This window comes from Silurus aristotelis (assembly GCF_946808225.1).
Source record: "Silurus aristotelis genome assembly, chromosome: 5".
Lineage (NCBI taxonomy): Eukaryota > Metazoa > Chordata > Actinopteri > Siluriformes > Siluridae > Silurus > Silurus aristotelis.
In genome coordinates this window covers 31,772,348-31,795,031 of record NC_139578.1, presented here as the reverse complement: position 1 = coordinate 31,795,031, position 22,684 = coordinate 31,772,348, and the positions used below count along the sequence as shown (strand labels likewise).

General features: G+C 43.1%; 2 protein-coding genes and 1 pseudogene across 4 annotated transcripts in view; 1 reads left to right on the top strand and 2 right to left on the bottom strand.

Annotated features, from left to right (window-relative positions):
* LOC310726830 (E3 ubiquitin-protein ligase TRIM39-like) overlaps window positions 1-22,684 on the bottom strand; it is a 55,418-nt gene that overhangs the window by 16,433 nt on the left and 16,301 nt on the right. The gene's annotated exons all lie outside the window — the stretch shown is intronic.
* The window catches only part of LOC310726654, a 38,039-nt pseudogene that overhangs the window by 7,276 nt on the left and 8,079 nt on the right, over window positions 1-22,684 (bottom strand). Inside the window, exons 2-8 of the transcript XR_014538365.1 lie at window positions 9,614-10,185; window positions 5,741-5,836; window positions 5,398-5,631; window positions 5,155-5,302; window positions 4,931-4,957; window positions 4,380-4,829; window positions 116-206 (exon numbers count right to left, since the gene is read on the bottom strand). The product of XR_014538365.1 is annotated as an uncharacterized misc_RNA (transcript). The remainder of the gene's footprint in view (window positions 1-115; window positions 207-4,379; window positions 4,830-4,930; window positions 4,958-5,154; window positions 5,303-5,397; window positions 5,632-5,740; window positions 5,837-9,613; window positions 10,186-22,684) is intronic.
* LOC310726820 (E3 ubiquitin-protein ligase TRIM21-like) overlaps window positions 18,829-22,684 on the top strand; it is a 100,027-nt gene continuing 96,171 nt past the window's right edge. Inside the window, exon 1 of one of the 2 annotated variants that reach the window (XM_083542775.1) lies at window positions 18,829-18,951. The gene's annotated coding sequence lies outside the window, so the exon portion shown is untranslated. Of the gene's footprint in view, window positions 18,953-22,684 lie in introns of both variants that reach the window. The other variant, XM_083542773.1, reaches the window with a different exon arrangement.

Sequence of the window (22,684 nt, the reverse complement as noted above, 5' to 3'; positions counted from 1 at the left end):
ATATATATATATATATATATATATATATACTTTATTATCTACTTGAACATCATGTAGTTAGTATTTGACCTTTTCCTGCTCTCTCCTGCTTTCCTCCTGATCACTGACAGTTTACCTGCTGTGACTTCAGTTCCCTGAAGAAAGACTGTAAAAGCTTCAAGATTGTGTCCTGCTGCAACCTGCTGAATCCTGATCTTCAAACGCATTCACGCTTAACTTTCGCATCTGCTGAGTGACAACGTTAGACAACGCCCCCTTTTTTCTTTTTTAATGCTTTGACTTATTATAGTTACATCTTTTGGCCACAAGAGAGCAGAAAATCGCCGAATTAAGTTCACAGGCGCATTAAAGCAGAGGCGCCACAACGATTTCCCATAAAGGACCAAAATTCCAACCTGCCTGAGGGAAGTGGACCGGAAGTAACGGTTGCATAATACTTGTATTATATTGCAATTATTTTTGCCATTGTATTAACGAGGCTCACACACCGAGCACTGTTATCAGAACGATTTTATTCTGCTGTTTAACACAGTCCTGAACGTTGCATACCGTAGCATTATACTGCCATCTAGTGCCCATATTATCATGGAAAACACGTATCAGTACATCTACACCTATTTTATTTTTAACAGTTAATTCTTTATATATTCATAAACAAACAATATTTGAACCGCCTCTCACCATAAGTAACAATATGAAATCTAGATTAAATAAGACCACAATATACAGAGTATATGACAGAATGAAGATAAAGTATGTGAGTGTGTGGTAGTGCAGATAGCAGTGTTGTGCATCACATAAGATGAAGTTACTTTAGGACTTTTCTACAATATTCAGCAGCAATTGTGTAACATATGAGGAGAAAGCTTACAACTTGTTATGTTGAGATCATGATAAAACAATAAAGAAAAAAACAAGAAGGAATAAAGTTATAATGTATGGCCTCTTAGGACTTCAATAGTTTTAACCAGGGGTCACCAAATGTTTTTTCTGTGAGGGCCAAATTTTATTTTCCTTTCTTTAATGGGGTCTGTAAGAGAAAATGCCACGGGCCGCAGTGACTAGCAGTATTTGTGGCGATTTTATTATGATTTTAAATGTATTTATATTTTTTCCTGATGTTAGATTAGTTTATTATTTTGTACCCTACAGACACATGAACGTTACTTTCCAAGAGCTTATAAGAAGAGCATTATTACCAGTGTTGGGGGTAACGCGTTACAAGTAATGTGCGTTACGTAATAATTTTACGTTTTTGGAGTAACGAGTAAAGTAGCGCGTTACTTTATAAATGTACACATTAATATCTGATTTACTTTTTAAAAAAAAATAATGCGAGTTACTTTTCAGTTAAATTATTTTGCATAAAAAAATAAATACTGAATGAAAATGAACGTAGTCACGTAGAATACGCGCAGTCATACGTGCGAGCCGCGGGAACAGAAGCTGGTCAGAAGCGGAGATGGCAAACCAGAGAATTACATTACTGTGATGGAAGTATTCTTATTAATTTGAAATAGTGGAGGAAAAGGAGAAATGAATAAAGGTTAAGTGTAGATTATGTGTTGGTGAAAAAACCTGCAAAAAATACCACTTAAAAAAAAAAAAAAAAACATCTGCAATGCAAAGCACAGCACTACAGATGTGTGTGTGTGTGTGTGTGTGTGTGTGTGTGTGTGTGTGTAATGTTAAATATAGCAACAGTATGCAATGTTGCATGTATGGACATGAAGACAGAAATATAGAAAACTTTTGCCGACTTTCCACCACTGCAGCTCTATAGACTGCTCAGAATAAAAGTTCTCCCTGGGAGACACATGTACGATGCTATCGCAGCGGAGACAATAAGCAAATTCACAGCTCATTTGCTCTTTGTGGGAAGATAAACTGCCACGGTCACTGATAAAAGCGCAAACTTTGTAAAAGCGTTCAGAATGTTTTAAGCTGATGATGAAGCAGAGAATGATGTAGACGAGGACGAGGTCATATTTACGGAATTGTACGAGGTTTTATGAGATGACAGCGAAATGTATGTTCTCCCTCCACATCACCGGTGTGCAGCCCACACCCTTAACCTTATATACACGAATGATAGTTACATTCCTGATGGCGAAGGCAGATTGCAAAGCAGTGTACAGAAGAGCGACTGGAAATGTAGTCGATCATCTTATTGTTCTCAGAATTTATTAGGCATTTTAAATGTTTAAGACATGTCTTTTGCCCTAATATAACTGATTTCTTAATGGCAATTATCTATATTACACCTGTTACACCTGTAAGCGTGGAAGAGATACAAGTAACGCAAAAGTAATGTAACGCATTACTTTCCATAAAAAGTAACTAAGTAACTTAATTAGTTACTTTTTTAGGGAGTAACTCAATATTGTAATGCACTACTTTTAAAAGTAACGTTGCCCAACACTGATTATTACTATCATAATCACATTTTTTTCATATTCGTTTCTAGTGAAATCAAAACATTTACTTACTTATGAATATTCATGTGTTTGGTGACAAATCTGACAAATAATTAGGCTACGGAAGAGAGATTTTAGGTTAAACGTCGACCTTAATTTTTAAATATAGATAAGTTTCTTTTCGGCTTCTCCCGTTAGGGGTCGCCACAGCGGATCCGCACGTTTGATTTGGCACATGTTTTACGCTGGATGCCCTTCCTAACGCAACCCTCCCCAATTTATCCGGGCTTGGGACCGGCACTAAGAGTGGCTGGGGATGGTTCCCTGACCGGGAATCGAACCCGGGTCGCAGCGGTGGGAGCGCTGCATCTTAACCACTAGACCACCAGGGGACATTTTTAAATATAGATAATGTATCAATAAAACATTTAAAATTACATTTTCAAACTATGTCTATAGCATTGTTCAGAGGGCCGTTCCAAATGTGAAAGTGTTATATTTCCTATCCATGGAAGGAGTCTCCAGTGTCAGAGCTCTGTTTCAGTCAGAACAATAACCTCATAACAGATGAAGCAACGCAAGTAGGGACGTGTGATACGACCAGCGCTCAAATTTAGGGGGGGCTGGGGAGATCTGGAACCACCTGATTAAGCATTTGGGACTCCACATGACAAGTAAAAAATAGACTTAGGGCGGTCCCCAAAATAATTTTAGCAAAAATATATGAATTTCACATCTGATTAAATTCAAGCAGTTAGGGATATGGTACATTTCGTGAACAAAATTTTTTACAATTATTCATGTGATATAAGCTTGTTTATTTAAATAGTTGTCATGTGTCTTCAAAATGTAAACAAACCCCTCATCTAAAAACCGCCATACACGTGATATCAATTACTGCTTGTTAGGCGCCGCTACATGAAGCAGCTATGAAATGGGGAGTAATAAAGAGAAAACTTACTGACTTTTTTAAGGAGTCATTTTCACTTTCTGTTTTTCTACAATATTTATTTACTCCATGTCAGGGGTTTTGTTCTCAACAGAAATTACTAATTTATTTATCATTTATAGGCCTGGTTATGTGGGGGTGCTCAGATGAAAACAAGCCTCAATTAAAGATAGTATCCTCTATTTAGGTAAAACATAGAACATATTTGAGTTTGCACTCGAAAGATGGCCATTTTACCTAATAAAAAAAGTCCTTAAACAGGCTCTTAAACACTTTCACAATGTTTTGTGTTACATTATAAATATCTGAATCCGATAGAAAGCCCCCCACACCCCCACCCAAACAACTGGGGACCCCTCATAAAACTTGACTCAGTTTGAGCTCTGGATACGACTTATTTTCTTTTCGATCCCATACCAAGAGATTGTTGATATCAATACTGATGGCAGTTCTTGGATAAAAAGTGTTTTTTGTTTTGTTTTTCTGTGAGTCTGTACAGTTTCTGAAATCCATTTCTCATTTCATCCCATTTCTTCTTTAATTGATCAACTTTCCTGGTTTATAAAAAATTCTTCCAGAAGCTCCAGATGATGCAGTGATCCTGAGACAGAAGCACACCACATGTACAAGTGATCGAACACATTAATGTTTCCACTGTACTTTCTATTACTACTGATAAATCAACTCTTAAATTCATTTATACCTGCAGGAAGACAAGATTATCACCCAATAAATAAACAGTCAGAAGGAGGAATATTTATGCTAAATCCCTGTAGCTAATAACTTTCAGCAAGGAATCTATTATTTAATGAAAAAACACAGCATCAGACAGACATGAACATAAAGAACTCCAAAGAGAATCAGGAATCACATCTAACTCACACATAGTGGGACGAGATATTATTTCTGGAAAAGTGAGAGGGCGCCCTCTGATGGGCAGTCAAAGCATTAAGGAGAGGAAGAAGAACAGGCAGAGAAAGTCGAATGTTGACACTTCATTAGTTTTGATGAACAGGGCAGATGATCAGTGGGACTGAATTTTCACCTCCAACACTGGGGCTGGGACTGGGGCTAAAAAATGGATAAAGTTTCCCAGTGAAAATCTGAGCAGTGAAAGAGTAGAGTAGGGAGACAGAGGGAGATTTTAGAGCCACATATTCAGTCTTATTCCTCAGAACCACACACCAGTTTTCGTCTTTAGGTCTGGCTATAATCTTCCCTTTCCTGTTAATGGCTTCTCTGGCGACTCCTTAATCCCACTCAGTCTTCCCTTTGACCTGCACCTCATAGTAAAATCTCCCTGAGGAGAATCCCTCCTTTCACATCACACAGACACAATAATTAAACCTCTCTGGAATTTATCATTATAAAATAATGTCTTTTTTCTCCACATGTAACTTGTTTTTCATCATCAGACAGGACGATATCAGGATTTGCTGTATCAGGATCCAGAGTCACGTCCACTGAGAGACAGAAACACAGTGTACATCAGTTTTATCATGACAGTGTGTGTAACAGCAAAGAGATATAGATATAGTCATGTGATCAGTAAGAGCTCACACACCTGCATATTGTTGAATTCTCTTAAGTTCTGGAAAATGTTAAATTAAGATTCATGACTTCATTATTATAAATACATCAAAATACTGTAATAATAAACCAAAATGCAAACATGGATTGATAAAAAAACACATTTCTGTTCTTTATTAATTTTGGAACATTTTATTTTCTGCTTAGAATAAATCTTTCTCAGACCAACCAAGATCTAACAGATCATTAACTACTTACTAATATCAGGAATCTTCTCCATTTCCTGACTGAGAGTCTCCTGAAGCTGAGCCAGAGCTCTTCTCAGAGTCTCCACACTCAGATTAGAGGTAATTGTGATGGAAGTCCAGTCCTGGTTGTGTGGAGAGCTGCACAGTGACGGGTAAATCTACAGTACAGCAGGAGAGAGGAGAAACACCTCAGCATGGGGACCAACGTCCTGTTATGTGCTGCACTGCTATTGAGAAACAGATGAACTCTGACCTGTAGAAGGTGGAGGTGATCCTCAGTTTGTAAGAGCTGCTCCAGATCAGTGTTTCTCCTCTTTAGTTCACTGAGTTCCTGCTCTATATCTTTAATGAACTCTTCAGCCTGCCTCTCTGCTGCTTTCTGCTTCTCCTCCATCACCTTAAGCAGCTCAGCCTGGCTTTGCTCAATGCAGTGTATAAGAGCACTGAACTTCTCCACAACATCTGCTTTCTCCTTCTCTGTGTTTATCTAACAGGAGACAAATCAAGATCAATGATTACACATGAATTTATCTTGATTCTCCTAATTTGTTGTATAAAGGAGTTCTTCTGGAGGTTAGTTACTGTACGAGACTCACTTTATTGACTTCTACAGAGTGTTTGATCTCCTTAATCATCTTCAGTCACTCCTGGATCTTCTGCTGAACTTCTGCTTGAGTCTTCACCAGTTCATTCTGAGAAAAAATATGCATCATGTGTTCCCTTTCAGGAACTCGAGCTGCGTCAAAACGCTTTGGGAACGCGCCTGAGTGTTCACACTCTGAAATAATGTGTGTAATCAGTCAAAAATTGGACGCTGGCTGTCACGACAAGGAGTATAAAGCACATATGAGAGAGGACAGCGGCAGCTTCTGTTGTTCAGAAAGCCCTCTGTGTGTTGTGTTGTCTGTCAGATTGTTTGTCAGAAAAAAAATAATAAAAAGAGAAAAGGATATATATGTATTTCCCGGGAGTGGAGCACGCTAGTCGGTTCTCGAGAGATCCGGCTGCATGTCAATGACATCGCTCCGCTCCCGAGCGGCTCTCTCCGAGGAGAGTTCCTTGGCTCGCATGGACCTCGCAGAGGGTTTCAAGAGGGGCTTGTCCCTTTCTCCAACCTTACCTGCTTGGTCCAGCACTCGCTCGCAGGCTCGAAGCACGCCTTTCGGCGGATTCTTCCTCCTGCGACGAGAGCATTAGCTCTGCCTCTCTTTCTCTAAGGAGGAGGAGGGGGGCGTGTTGCGAGCTAGGATCATAGAGCAATAGAGTTGGGGGCGGAGCTATGTCGCTTTCCGAGGGATGCAGCTGCTCACATTCTGCGCACTTTCGGCTCAGATCCTCTGCACATTCTGTGCATGATCTGCGTATATTGCGCCGCGCTCCTGGTGCCGCACACATTCTGCTCTTCCTCCTCGTAGTAAGTTAAAATGCTTAAAATAAATAACGCTCAAAAGCACACCTTTCGGCGGATTCTTCCTCCTGCGGCAAGAGCATTAGCACCGCCTTTCTTTCTCTAAAAAGGAGGGGGGGGGGTTGCTTTGCGAGCTAGGCTCATTAAGCTATGGAGTTGGGGGCTGAGCTAGGTCGCATCCCTCGGGAAGCGAACTAGCTCCGCCCCTAACTCCATAGCTTAATGAGCCTAGCTCGCATTCTGCGCATTTTCGGCTTAGATTCTCTGCACATTGTGTGAATGATCTGCGCATATTGGCCACGCTCAGTGTGCTGCGCGCATTCTGCTCGCATTTTCTGTGCGATCGCTCCACTCCTGGAGAGCACTCCTCTCACTCATCGTAGTAAAATAATAATAATTAAAGGTTTATTCATATATATATGTGTGTGTATATTTATGTATGTAGGCCCTGACCGAACTACATAACTTGGCTGCCTCATGAGCAGAAAAGTCCCTCCGTCCAGCTGGACGAGCACTTTTCTGACACCAGGTCGCAACTTTCATGTCGGGATTTTCCCGTCCTTTCCAGACTTGTACACTTGTACACTCAAGGTCATGGGCATGGCCCCTCCGGCCCATTTCGACATTGTATAAAAAAATAAAAATAAAACAGAAACAAAGAATTACGGGGCGGGAAGTACACAGGTATGGAGCGATGCTGCAGGTTGGAGAGTTCCAGACACTGCTAGATGGCTTATGGCAGCTGCGCCAGTGTGATTCCACTTGGCCTGCTGTACATGAGACCCCTTCAGTGGTGGCTCAGGACCCACGGGTTCTCATGGAGGGGCAACCCCCTCCGCACTATCAAGGTCACACAGCGATGCCTACGTGCCTTAGCTGTTTGGAGAGATCCCCAGTTCCTATCTCCAGGCCCTGTGCTTGGAGTCCCCGGTCGTCGCTTAATGCTAACGACGGATGCAGCTGTCCAGGCGGGTGTTGAGACCCGGGGAATAGCCATATCTCAGGTGTGGCCGAGGCTGTGTCTGTACACTTCCCCGTCACACTGCTTCTGGGAGTTTTGGAGAGGGTTCGCCGGGACGGAGTCCGTCTCCTCCTGGTAGCGCCATGGTGGCCGCGCAAACTATGTTTTGCAGACATGGTGGCTCTCCTCAAGCATCCTCCGTAGAAGATTCCTCTGAGAAGGGATCTTCTTTCCCAGCTAGGGGGTGCCATATTTCACCCCTGCCCAGAGCTTTGGAGGTTGCGGCCCCTCAGGGGGCACAGCTCTGAGGTTCTGGTCTCTCCACCGAGGTGGTAGAGACCATTCTCTGCTCCAGAGCTCCCTCCAAGAAGAGGTCGTATGCCGCCAGGTGGCGTCTGTTCTGCTTGTAATGTGAGCACCACCAGCTGGATCTAGTCCACTGCCTGGTTGGTTCAGTGCTGGAATTCCTCCAGGGATGGTTCGCCAGGGGTTGGCTCTGGCCACCCTAAAAGTCTACGCGTCTGCCATTTTGGCCTATCATGCCCCCATGGCCGGGGCCATCTTTGGGCAAGACCCGATGGTAACGCGTTTTCTTTGCGGCACCCGGAGGCCCCCAGTGAAACCTAGAGTGTGTGGGTGGGACCTGGCCGTCGTTTTGGGGGCTCTTTCTGAACCCCCCCCTTCGAGCCTTTAGCCGAGGCATCTTCTAGGCACCTTTCAATTTAAACCTCGTTCTTGTTGGCCATCTGCTCTATCAAAACGTTAGGGGACCTGCAGGTGCTCTCTGTGGCCCCCCTCCCTTCTGGAGTTTACTCCAGGTATGGCTGGTGCCTTCCTGTACCCCTGTACAGGGGGTTACATCCCCAAGGTGCCCTCGACCCATAAGATTACAGGCATTCTCTCCTCCTCCGTTCCAGGCCCCAGACCAGGAGAAACTGGACCGGCTTTGTCTGGTGTGCGCACTGGACACCTACGTCCACGGGACGGGTCCTTGGAGAAGGACCTATTAGCTGCTTGTCTGCTACAGCCCTCCCAAGAGAGGCCTCCTTGCTGATAAGCAGGCTCTGAGCAGGTGCATTGTTGATGCGATCACATGTTATGGGTCCTCTGGTCTCCCCGCTCCATTCGGGGTCAGAGCTCTCTCCACCCAGAGTGTGGCTGACTCAGAGTCTGGGTCCTCTAGAGTTCCCCCAAGACCTATGTAACACGCAGGTCAGTCCACCCCACTGACCTTTTGTGCGGTTCTATAACCTAGATCGCAGTGCCACTCCTGGCCCCTCAGTCCTTCTCTAGCTGTGGTGACAGACACACAGTAGGCAGGGACTGGTCAGTCTGGCGTGATTGGACACTCATTGCCAAAGCATTTCAATGCAGCTCGAGTTCCTGAAAGGGAACGTCTCTAGGTTCCTAGGGGAACTCATAAATAAAGGTCATATAACTCATAAATCAAAGGTCATATTTCTGATCTACAAACATTATCCATTATAATTGTTCAGTCTCTCACCTCCTCTAATGGAGTCTCCTCTAATGGAACAGTGTTTGTAGCTAACCCCCAGCCAGACAATGGTGAAGCGTACTGATGTTTCAAAAAGCCTTTATTTTGTGTTCAGCCGTCAGCCTTTCCTTGGGAAACACAAAATCTACCTTTCCTTGATGAAAAACCTTTTCTTAGTGAAACACCGTAAGGGCTACAGAACAGATAAATAACAAAATAATACAATCAGCTCTTACAAACATAAACATGAATAGCCATTTATAAGAAACCCTTTTGTGATGTCACAATGTGTCACAGATGTGACAGTGATAACAACACATTAAAACACTTATTCACAGTTAAATAGATTAACCCACATAATAATGCATATACACATTAAACAATCAAACATAGTACCTTGTTTCCGTTCCAGCTAGGTGCTTAATTATCCCTTACTTTCCTTAAGAACCTTGTACAATTTCAGAGCATTTAGCGACATGACTTTTTTTTTCCATGGTGTGCGTCACACTAACTAGTGGGGGCAGAGTTAAAGGACTATACTGTATGGAGGCGGGGTTAAAGGACTATACCGTATGGGGGCGGAGTTAAAGGATAAATTTATTTACTATTTTCTTAGAGTTAAATACAGTGTTGTGGGGTTCGTGGTCTGTCTCAGAACAGAACTGACATACGACGTCTGGTCGTTTCTACAGAACAGCTCCAGGGGTTTCTCATGTTTCTGGCAGATGTAGTCCTCCAGTTTCTCCACAGGCTCCATCAGTTTGTGCTTCTTCAATGCAGAAACTCTATCAAGAGGTTCCAGATGAGTCTTGCAGTAAGAAGTCATACAGATCAGGCAGGACTTAACGGCTACACACTGCTTTTCACAGCAGATCTCACAGAGCACCTGAGATCGGGTGCGTGTTTCTGCAGCTTTGCTGGATTTCACCTGAACTGACTTTTTAAATGTAGCAGCAAAGTGCAAAGATGAACATATTCACACGTAGATCAGGTCGATTGGAGAATTCCTCCTTACACATTGGACACTGGCAGTGTGAACTGCTGTCCCAAAACTCTTTTAGACAGATCATGCAGAAGTTGTGTCCACATGGAGTAGAGACTGGATCAGTAAACACATCCAGACAGATGGAGCACTCGAGCTGATCTTCACACAGAGCACTGCTGGAGGAAGCCATGACTGATACAGGAGATAAAATGATATTAAATTTAGATGGCAGAACACTTTACAATCCAAAATGACACAAACGTTGTCAGTTATTACTGTTTTAAACAATGAATAAAACTCAGTCTACTGCTGTTAGAGGAAAACAATCAAGACTAGTGTTTTTGATAAAAAGCAGAGTAACTATTACCATCCCAAAGTTTTCCTGTGCATGTTCTGTAGGCTTCATTCCTGGAACACTCCATGTATAAAATCAGCACTGAGATGCACCTAGAGTAAGAATAATAGAACCGCCTGGTTTGTAACATGTTTTCATCTTACTGCCATTTAAATCCTTTTTTGCCTTCACTGGAAAGGTCTAACCAGAACCTGCTTCCACTGACACCTGCTGCCTGTTGTCTTAAGGAAGTCTATGACTGAGGAGATGGTAAAATCTGATCCAGTAGTGGAAAACACTGGCATCAACAACATGACTGATTGCATAACAGACATTAACAACTTCTGCAGAGACACTACAGTTCCAGTCAGAAGGGTAAATTCATCTATAGATTTATCTGAATCTGGTCTTTAACAAGTTCTGCACATTGCCCTCCCTCACAATCTCCTTCACTCTCTCATCATCATCACCATCACCACTGCTCTTCAATTTCCCCACAACAGTTCAACTCCCATCATTCCACAAGCTTCTTCTTCATAAGACCAAAGTAATTACAATTACCACCCCCACATACTGTATCTGTCACTCCTGGCCATGTTAAGAAACAGTCGAAGAAGCTGAAGCATGGGAAATGTTCATTGGTCTGACAGATGATATTCATATTTGACATCAAAGGAAATTCTGAATTTCAGCTCCAACTGGGGAGTGGTAGATCAATGGTTAAGGTCAAGTCAAGTCAAGTCAAGTTTATTTGTATAGCGCTTTTCACAACAGACATTGTCTCAAAGCAGCTTTACAGAAATCAACAGTTAAGGTGAATGGTGTGAATTTATCCTTGATGAGCAGCCATGGCGACTGTGGCAAGGAAAAACTCCCTTAGATGTTATGAGGAAGAAACCTTGAGAGGAACCAGACTCAAAAGCGGAACCTATCCTCATCTGGGTGACATCAAGAGTTTGATCATAAATCTTTCAACAATACAAAACACTGGGGAGAGAGAACTAACATGATTACTGGAGTATAAGATTATAAGTAAATGTTTTTTCTAGTCTAGGTGCTAGGTTAATAATAATAAACTTTATTTTGTATAGCGCCTTCAAAAGAAATTTCTCAAGGCGCTTGACATAAAAGATAAAATTATAAGAAACACATATATTACAGAACTAAAACTAACCAAACAAAATAAAAACCCAATAAATAAAAACACAAAGAAGTCACAAAAAAGCTACCCTCACAAAGTACGTTTTTAGATGGGATTTAAAAACACCCAGGGATTCTGCATTCCTAATCTCCGAGTGCAGGGAATTCCACAGTTTGGGAGCCAAAGAAGAAAAAGCCCGATCACCCACCGTTTTTAGCCGTGTTTTTCGGGTAGTTAAAAGACCAGCTTCAGAGGAGCGTAGAGCACGTGATGGTGTGTAGGGGTTAACAGCTCACACAGATTTTGAGTTTTGCCTTATAAGTGAGCATGAGAATTTTAAACTCAATGCGAAAACTAACAGGTAGCCAGTGCATTTTTTCCAGGATAGGTGTGATGTGTTCCCTTGCACTGGTCCTAGTCAGAATTCTGGCAGCTGAATTTTGTACCAACTGTACAATTTACTTAGGGTAGCTTTAGGAACTCCAGCCAGCAAAGCATTACAGTAGTCAAGACGTGAAAATACAAACGTGTTGATCTGCTTGGAAGGTCGGTGGTTCAATCCCTGGTATTGCCACGCTGCCACTCTTGGGACCTTGAGCAAGGCCCCTAACCCTCTGTGCACCGTGGTGCCATTTCTTCACTGACTTTGCGTTTTGATCCCATCTTCCAAACAAGCTGGGATATGTGATGAAAGAATTTCACTGTGCTTTAATGTATATGTGACAAATAAAGGATATTTAATTCTAGCTACAGTACAGGAGTTATGGGTCCTGTCACCATAATGTGCCCTAATATAGTATGTAATCAGGTCAATTGTCCCTGTAAACCAAAGGGTTTGTTGATCTATTTTTTTCTACACAGTTTATGAAATGACATTCTAATCCAGGTTGTTTTGAAGATGGACGCCAATGTAACGACTCTAGGTTACGTATGTAACCCTAGTTCCCAGAGGGAATAAGACGCTGAGTCGAAATGCTTTGGGAACGCCCACTCATTGTCCGCGCTCTAAACCACTTGTGAAATCTGACCAATAGCCAAGTCGTGACATCATCGGCGGGCAACGTCGCGTAAATTAGGAAGATGCAAAATGGCTGCACGGTGGTAGCGACGCCGGCTTCTGCAGGGATACAGGAAGTGTGGCACGGACACGCAGCATCTCCTTCCCTCGGGGAACTATGGTTACATATGTAAACTAGAGACGTTCCCCATTCAGGAACTTCAAGCTGCATCAAAACACTTTGGTTCCTTCCACACATCCAAGGATCAAAGGGCACGCAGCGAGACCTTGATGGTACGACATGGATTCCCTCTGGGGGAGAACCCTCTGCTCCGGAGCCACCACTGGAGGGGCCTCATGTGGAGGAGGCCGAGTGGGATTACACTGGACGGTGCCGCCATGAGACCCAGCAGCCTCTGGAACTGCTTCACAGTGAGTGGCTGGCCTTCTCTTACCCTTCTGACTGCAATGAGGATGACTTCGATCCAGGCGGGAGACAACCATGCCCGCAACCTGGCCAAGTCCCAAACTATGCCCAGAAAAATGGTTCTCTCTACTGGGGGAAGTACGCTCTTCCCGGCGTTCAGTCTGAACCCCAATTTTAGACTGAACCCCAATTTCAGTCTGAACCCCAAGTTCAGTCTGAACCCCAATTTCTTCATACATCCAATATTAACCAATTGTGGATAGAATTCAAAATGCAGATGCCCTGGAGCCGCAGCGGGGTCAGTGCTGCGTCCACGCATTTCGTGAAGATAGGCCTTACGGGAGGACCTAATATTGGTAAGCTTCGCCCCCGAAAGCAAAGATCAGGAACCTCCTGTTTGCTGGAAGGATGGCAATGTGGAAATATGCGTCCTTTAGATCTATCGCGACAAACCAGTACTCAGACCTGATCTGAGACACGACCTCTTTGAGAGTATGCATCCTGAATCTGACCCTTATAAGTGGTTAAAGTAGCAAAGATCCAAAATGGGACACAACCCGCCATCCTTCTTCGGAACAACGAAGTACGGGGTGTAGTAGCCTGACTTTCGAACCTCGATGGCCTGTTTCCCCAAGAAAATGCGCACCTCCTGTTCCAGGACCAGAGCCTGCTCAGGTCCCACCAGGGTGGGACACAACCCCTTGTACTGGGGAGGAGAAGACACGAATTGAATCGCATAGCCCTTCTCTGCAGTATGCAGGACCCACTAGGAGAATTCTGGCAGCCCCTCCCAAGCTGTCAGAAAGTTCCTCAGGGGAACCAACCCCTAGAGGCTGGCTTCTGACCCACTCAGAGCTGCTGGAGCAGTGCCCTGCAGCCGATGACACCTCGCGAGAGGTGGCGGATCTCCAACATCCACAACGATCTTTCAGGCAAAAAGACGGGAAGCAAACTGCTGGATAGAGGCTGTTCACTGAAGCATGTCTCGTGGCAGGGCTAAAAGACTGGCCCCCTGTAGGCTGCCAGGACCTACGCACCACAGCCCGTTTGTTGGAGGCAAGGGTGACCCTCAGGTCAGCCTGCTCCTTCTTGGTCACTGGGGGCCCTTAGACCCTGCCTGCGGAAATCGGGTTGCAATGCTCTGTTTCTTGGCTTCACGCTGCCTGAAAGGACCGGGCTGGGGCTGCCGCCAAACAGCCCTATGAGATCGGTGAGAGAGGTACTGCTGAAACGCAGCCGACTGCTTTTTAGACTTCTGGAATCTGTTCACGACCGCCGTTACAGCATCGCCAAACAGCGGCACAGTGCCTCGGCAAGAGCGGGGCCAGTGCCGGAAGCGAAGCAAAGCGTGCGCATAGCCATGCGGCTACAATGCAAATAATCATCTCACTCGAGAGCCGATTAAGCATGATCCACTTCCAAGCAAACAACACTCCGATCGTGTGTATCCTTCCCTGTGATGAAATGGGGACTGCTAGCCATCACTCAAACAGAATCACACATAAACAACGCTTACCTGAACTAGCAGAAGCCGGCGTCACTACCACTGTGCAGCCATTTTGAAGCTTCCTGGTTTGCGTGATGTCGCTCCCCGATGATGTCACGACTCTCCTATTGGTCAGATTTCACGTGGTTCAGAGCGCGGACAACATGGGGGCGTTCCCAAAGTGTTTCGACGCAACTCAAAGTTCCCAAATGGGGAACAATGTCTTAACTCAGCTTAATAGTGAATGGAGGGCGAGGCCAGGGGAGAAAAGCAGGAAGAATTACACACTGGTTGGAGATGTGTCTAATCAGTGTTCTCTGTTGCAGTGAACAGGGAAAAGAATAAGAGGAGTGAGAGAATGGCGCTTCGAGAGAGAGAGACCCCGAGAGTTGTGTGAGAAAGGGAAAATACACAATAAAAAGACCTGATACGATCAAAACTGGTTGCCACCCTACTGGTCTTCTTTCCCCTGAACCATTTGCTCTCCTACAATACTATATGGGTAAATGTATTATTGGGACTCCTGACTTTTCCAGACAAATGTGTTTCTTTCCCAAACCAAACATTTTCTCTTGACTTGAACCAGGGCCAGCTCTAGATATTTGGAGGACCTACAAAAATGTATATCTGAGACCCCCCGGCCTCCTTCCTTCCACCTTTTAGAAGAAATAAAAAGCACTTGAAACAAATAAAATCTTTAAATATTAATGAAACTGTAACTGAGGTCAACATTAGAAAAGATAAAAAAGAAAAAAGGTTTGAAGGATCATCTGGACCAGATCTTCTCCTTCTTGCTTGGTCATGACATGGCATTAGCTATGCTACAATATAAAATAATAATTTGTTTTAATGATGTTTTTCTCATTACTTTAATAATCAAGTCAAGTCAAGTCAAGTTTATTTGTATAGCGCTTTTCACAACAGACTTGTCTCAAAGCAGCTTTACAGAAATCAACAGTTAAGGTGAATGGTGTGAATTTGTCCCTGATGAGCAAGCCCTGGTGACTGTGGCAAGGAAAATCTCCCTTAGATGTTATGAGGAAGAAACCTTGAGAGGAACCAGACTCAAAAGGGGAACCCATCCTCATTTGGGTGACATCAAGAGTTTGATCATAAATCTTTCAACAATACAGAACACTGGAGAGAGAGAACTAACATGATTACTGGAGTATAAGATTATAAGTGATGTTCTTTCTGCAGTCTTATACAGTCTATATGGTTAGTAGCTCCTAGTTTTATAAGCTCAGCATTTGTGATCATCACAGATCCAGCATCAGCTTTTCCATGCCAGAGCCTTTAAACACTCCAGGAGGTCCAATGTCAAAACTCCACACATGTAGCGGGATCCAATTGGATCGGGATGTTTGCGAGTTCGGCATCTCCTTCTTCAAAAGTCCGTAATCATCACGAGGTGGGAGGTGACTGGAGCTGGCCAAACCTCAGGGTGTTTGGGATGGGGAAAAAAAGAGAAGCAGTGGAGAGGAATTAGCGTAGCTGCTGTTCATGATATTAACAGGACAAGTTGATAATGTGCATGTGATCAGATGTTCTGGAGCACAAGGTTATGATATGTGATGTGTGTTATGTGTAGGCTTTGCTAAAAAGATATGTTTTTAATCTACACTTAAACTGGGAGAGTGTGTCTGAGCCCTGAACACTGTCAGGAAGACTATTCCAGAGTTTAGGAGCTAAATGTGAAAATGCTCTACCACCTTTAGTGGACTTTGCTATTCTACGAACTACTAGAAGCCCAGAGTTTTGAAATCTCAGGGAGCGTGACGGATTGTAGCGTGTTAAAAGACAGGATAGATACATGGGAGCCAAACCATTTAGTGCTTTATAAGTAAGAAGTAATAGTTTGTAGTCTATTCGAAACTTAATAGGAAGCCAATGTAGGGACGATAGAATTGGGGTTATGTGATCATATTCTCTTGACCTAGTAAGAACTCTTGCTGCCGCATTCTGAACTAACTGTAGCTTGTTTATTAATGATGCAGGACATCCACCTAGTACCGCATTACAGTAGTCTATTCTGCAGGTCATAAACGCATGGACGAGCTTCTCTGCATCGGATATAGACAACATGTTTCTTAACTTAGAAATATTTCTAAGGTGAAAGAAGGCTATTTTTGTAACTTGGTTGATATGATATTTGAAAGATAAGTTGCTGTCTAAAATAACTTCCAGGTCTTTTACCGTTGAACTAGTGGTTACAGAACATCCGTCTAAATGCAGGTTGAGATGCTGGAGCTTCTGTATACTAGTTTTTGGGCCGATGAGCAAAATCTCAGTCTTATCAGAATTTAAAAGTAGAAAGTTATGGGTCATCCAATCTCTTATTTCCTTAACACACTCAGTTATCCGAGTTAATTGAGCTGTATCGCCTGGTTTAGATGAGATATATAGCTGAGTATCATCAGCATAACAATGGAAGCTAATTCCATGCCTTCTAATAATATTTCCTAACGGAAGCATGTATATTGTGAAGAGCAGGGGTCCTAGAACTGAACCTTGTGGCACGCCATAATTTACTTGCATTAGCCTGGATAGCTCGCCATTTAAATCTACGAAATGGTAACGATCGGACAGGTAGGATTTAAACCAGCCTAATGCCTGTCCCTGAATGCCGATGTAATTTTGTAGGCGATCTAGGAGGAGATCATGGTCTATAGTGTCGAATGCAGCACTAAGATCTGGTAAAACCAACAGTGAGATGAAGCCTTGGTCTGAAGCTAAAAACAGGTCATTAGTGATTTTAACTAGAGCAGTTTCTGTGCTATGATGGGGCCTAAAACCTGACTGAAACTCTTCAAAGATATTGTTCTCTTGCAAGTGGGAACATAACTGGGCACGGACAATCTTTTCTAAAATCTTAGACATAAATGGGAGATTTGAAATTGGTCTGTAATTCGATGCCGTGTTTGGATCCAGATTAGGTTTTTTAATGAGGGGCTTAATAACTGCTAATTTGAGGGATTTAATGACATGTCCTAACGATAGTGAAGAGTTAATAATATTGAGAAGAGGTTCACCAGTTCCTTCAGTAATTTAGTAGGAATTGGATCCAACTGACATGTTGTTGATTTAGTTTTGGCAATAACATTATACAGCTCTTCCTGTCCTATACATGTAAAACAGTGGAGTTGTGGAGTTGAAGGTAACACTGTCTTAGGAGATGGTGTCAGAGGTTGAATTGCCACAATTGTTTTTCTAATGTTATCTATTTTTTCAGTGAAGAAATTCATAAAGTCCTCACTACTAAACTGTGATGGAACACAATTTTCAGAGCCCTGATTTGTAGTTAGTTTAGCTACAGTACTGAAAAGGAACCTGGGATTGTTTTTGTTGTTTTCTATGAGTTTGCTCAGGTGTTCAGCTCTAGCAGCTTTTAGCGTCTGTCTGTAGCTGAGCATACTGTCTTTATACGCAATTCTAAATACATCCAATTTAGTTTTTCTCCATTTTCTCTCCAGATTACGTGTTGTTCTCTTGAGGGCATGCGTATGACTATTATTAACCCTAACCCTAACCCTAACCCAAGGTGCAGGTGCTTGTTCTCTAACCTTTTTTAACCGGATGTGGGCAACGGTGTCTAATGTGCTAGTGAGGATAAGGTTTATGTTGTTAGTTATTTCATCAAGATTATTATCAGTTATGGGTTTAGTGTGAAATTGAGATAAATCAGGCAGGTTATTTATGAATCTGTCCTTAGTGGTTGGAACAATAGTCCTACCAGGTCAATAACGTGGTGAAACACGGCTAATTTGCTCTACTGGTAGTGTGTACAGTATGAGGTAATGGTCTGTGATGTCATCACTCTGAGGTAAAATATCTATATCAGTGACTTCTGCTCCGTGGGATATTATTAAGTCTAGTGTGTGGTTAAAACGTTGAGTTGGTCTGGTGACGTTTTGTTTAACCCCAAAAGAGTTTAATAAGTCAACAAATGATAATCCTAGAGCATCGCTTGCATCATCTACATGAATATTAAAATCTCCTACAAGCAGCACTTTATCAAAATTGATCAAGAGATCTGAAAGAAAACAAGCAAACGCTTGAAGAAAATCAGCGTAGGGCCCTGGGGGTCTGTACACGGTTACCAGAGCGAGTTTTCTATGGATAACTGAAAGTACAACTTTAAGAACGAGCACTTCAAATGATTTAAAGCTGAATCCTAATCTCTGACTAACATTAAGAGAGGCACTATAAATGGTTGCTACACCCCCCCCCACGACCATTCTGACAGAGCTCATGCTTATAAACATATCCTGACGGTGTCGACTCGTTTAGACCCATATAATCACCTGGTTTAATCCAGGTCTCAGTGAGACAGAGTGCATCGAGATTATTATCTGTGATCATCTCATTTATAATCAGTGCTTTGGGTGCAAGTGATCTAATGTTTAAAAGACCAAACTTTAGAACTTTTTGGTGTTTGTTTATCTGGCATCCCAAAGGTGTTCAATAGGTTTAAGAGGGGAAAACCTTATTTAGCAGGAGATCTTCCACTTAAACCCATGCAAATCAGATCTTCATGGAGTTTGTGCACAAGGGCATTGTCATGCTGGAACAGGTTTGGTTCTTTTAGTTTAACAAAGTCGGCACTTGCTTTATACAGGCTTCTCATTTTATTCCCATTTTACTGTATAGAGGAGACAAAAGTGTTCATCATCCCAAATATTGGGTCAGTGTGTTACTGTATTAATGCTAACTTTAGTAAGCGTAAGATTATACTTTTATTAGAAATTACTCACATTCACACACTGACTAAATCACCCAGGACCTTTAGTAATTTGTTCAGTAGTTTATTTACAGTAACACACTGACCCAATATTTGTGATGATGAACACTTTTGTTCATCGAGTCCCTGCTACCTTACTTCTGCCTTGGGATTCTGTTTGTTCACTTATGTTTGAATTTACCAGGTCATGTGTGTCACTTTCCTTAATTCTTATAAATCTCCAAGGTACGTTCAGCAGTTGTCTACTGTTCTGCCTCATTAACAATCCATGTGCTGTTAACACTTCTTATGACCTGGGTGGTGTCTCTTTTACCACTTTGACCAGCGGTCCCCACTGTCCATCACATCTCACCTGTACTACTTATTCCTGAGCCAGAGGGCTCAGTGGTTTGATTGTTTTATTGTAGTGTTTTATCTGCCTCTCATTCAGAGAATTCAATGTACTGTACTCTCTACCCTTTGTCTGCATTTTCCTATTCATGAGCTTTTCCACCAGTGGAAGGTCATTCTCCAATGGAGATGCTCTGAAGTTAAGAACAGCCAGGTATGGATCTTCCCGTGTCTCAGTGGCTTTTTTTTATTTTATTAGAAGTTTCATGATCTGCACTCCTTTCCGTTAAGCCATTGGATTGCGGGTTAAGGGGTTGGTGAGAAAAATATTTTAATCAGTCTTATCTAGCGTTTCCATAAAACCCTGTCCTCTACATCTGCCTGTTTCACACCAACAACCTGCATGTCTTCCCTCACCACATCCATGAACCTTCTCCTTGGCCTTCCTCTTTTCATCCTACCTGGTGGCTCCATCCTCAGCATTCTCCTACCAATATAACTCATGTCCCTCCTCTGCACATGTCCAAACCATCTCAATCTCGCCTCCCTCACCTTGTCACCAAAACATCCTACATGCGCTGTCCCTCTAATAAACTCATTTCTAATCTTGTCCATCCTCGTCACTCTCAACGAAAACCTTAACATCTTCAGCTCTGCTACCTCCAGCTCCACCTCCTGTCTTCTACTCAATGCCACTGTCTCTAAACCATACAACATCGCAGGTCTCATCACAGTCCTATAAACTTTCCCTTTCATTCTTGCAGATACCCTACCATCACAAATCACTCCTGTCACTCTTCTCCACCCACTCCACCCTGCCTGCACTCTTTTCTTTACTTCTCTAACATACTCTCCATTACTTTGCACTGTTGACCCCAGGTACCTGAACTCCTCCACCTTCTCCACCTCTTCTTCCTGCAACCGCACCACTCCACTGCCCTCCCTCTCATTCACACACATGTACTTTGTCTTACTCCTACTGACTTTCATTCCCCTTCTCTCCAGCGCATATCTCCACCTCTCCAGGCTCTTCTCAACCTGCTCCCTACTCTCACCACAAATCACAATATCATCTGCATACATCATAGTCCAGGGAGACTCCTGTCTGACCTCGTCCGTCAACCTGTCCATCACCACTGCAAACAGGAAAGGGCTCAGGGCCGATCCTTAATGCAGTCCAACCTTTACCCTGAACCAGTCTGTCTTTCCTACTGCACACTTCACTGCCGTCACACTGTCTTCATACATGTCCTGCACCACCCTCACATACTTCTCTGACACACCTGACTTCCTCATACAATACCACATCTCCTCTCTTGGCACTCTGTCGTATGCTTTCTCTAAATCCACAAATACACAATGCAATTCCTTCTGTCCTTCTCTATTCTTCTCCATCAACATCCTCAAAGCAAATAATGCATCTGTGGTGCTCTTCCTTGGCATGAAACCATACTGTTGCTCACAGATAGTCACCTCTTCTCTCAGCCTGGCTTCCACTACTCTTTCCCATACCTTCATGGTGTGACTGATCAACTTAAATCCCCTGTAGTTACTGCAGGTCTGCACATCTCCCTTATGCTTGAAGATTGGTACCAGCACACTCCTTCTCCATTCCTCAGGCATCCTCCCACCTTCCAGAATCTTGTTAAACAATCTGGTTATAAATTCCACTGCCATCTCTCCTAAACATCTCCATGCTTCTACAGGTATGTCATCTGGTCCAACCGACTTTTCACTCTTCATCCTCTTAATCGCTGCTCTCACTTCCTCCTTACTAATCCTATGTACATCCTGCTTTACCAACTCCACATCATCCAACCTTCTCTCTCTCTGATTTTCCTCATTCATCAGCTGCTCAAAATACTCCCTCCACCTTCTCAACACACTCTCCTCATTAGTCAACACATTTCCCTCTCCATCCTTTATTGCTCTAACTTGCAGCACATCCTTCCCAGCTCGATCCCTCTGCCTGGCCAATCGCTACAAATCCTTTTCTCCTTTCTTAGTGTCCAACCTCTCATACAGCTCCTCATATGCCTTTTCCTTGGCATTTGCCGCATCCCTCTTTACCTGCTGCCGCATCTCCTTGTACTCCTGCTTACTTTTCTCATCACTCTGTCTATCCAACTTTTGTTTTGCCAACCTCTTTCTCCTTATGCTCTTCTGCACTTCCTCATTCCACCACCACGTCTCCTTGTCTTCCTTTCTATTTCCAGATGTCACACCAAATACTTTTCTAGCTGCCTCCCTCATCACTCCTGCAGTAGTTTCCCAATTACCCAACACCTCTTCACCACCACCGAGCCCCTGTCTGACCTCTTCCCTAAACCTCACACTACACTCTTCCTCCTTCAGTTTCCACCATCTTATTCTTCTTTCAGTCCTCACTCTCCTTCTCTTCTTCTTCGCCTCCAAAACCATCCCACAGACCACCATCCGATGCTGTCTAGCTACACTGTCCCCTGCCAACACCTTACAGTCTACAATCTCCTTCAGGTTGCATCTCCTGCATAGAACATAGTCCACCTGTGTGCACCTTCCCCCACTCTTATACGTCACCCTATGATCCTCCTTCTTCTTTAAATAAGTGTTCACCACTGCCATTTCCATCCTTTTAGCAAAATCTACCACCATCTGCCCTTCCACATTACTCTCCTTAAGGCCATACCTACCCATTACCTCCTCATCACCTCTTTACCAACATGCCCATTAAAGTCTGCCCCAATCACCAATTGTTCTTTCCTAGGTACACCATCTACCACTTCATCTAATTCACTCCAGAATCTGGATCCCCTTCCTAACGCAACCCTCCCCATTTACACGGGCTTGGGACTGGCACTAAGAGTGCACTGGCTTGTGCCCCCCTAATGGCTGGGTTAAACAGGGTAAGATCACAGTGACAAAAACATAAAATTGATAGGTGCATGGAAGAGTTACTGGCTTGCAAATTCTATCTCCTGTGAAGTTCAACACACTCTGTAACAATCAGTTCAGAAAATACAAATGAAGTATAACCAGGTACTTGTAAAATCAAGTAAAGTAATATAGTCAAACATATATTATTAGTCAATCTAATACACTGATATAGCTAGATTCAAAATAGAATAGCAAACAGCATTTTAAAAAGAATAAAAGCATAAAACTTACCCATTGCAGATGCAGGAAGGCAAAATAGGCCACAAAATTGTTGTTCACACTCAAAAAGACTGAAGCAATGTATGCTTAGACTCAGAGA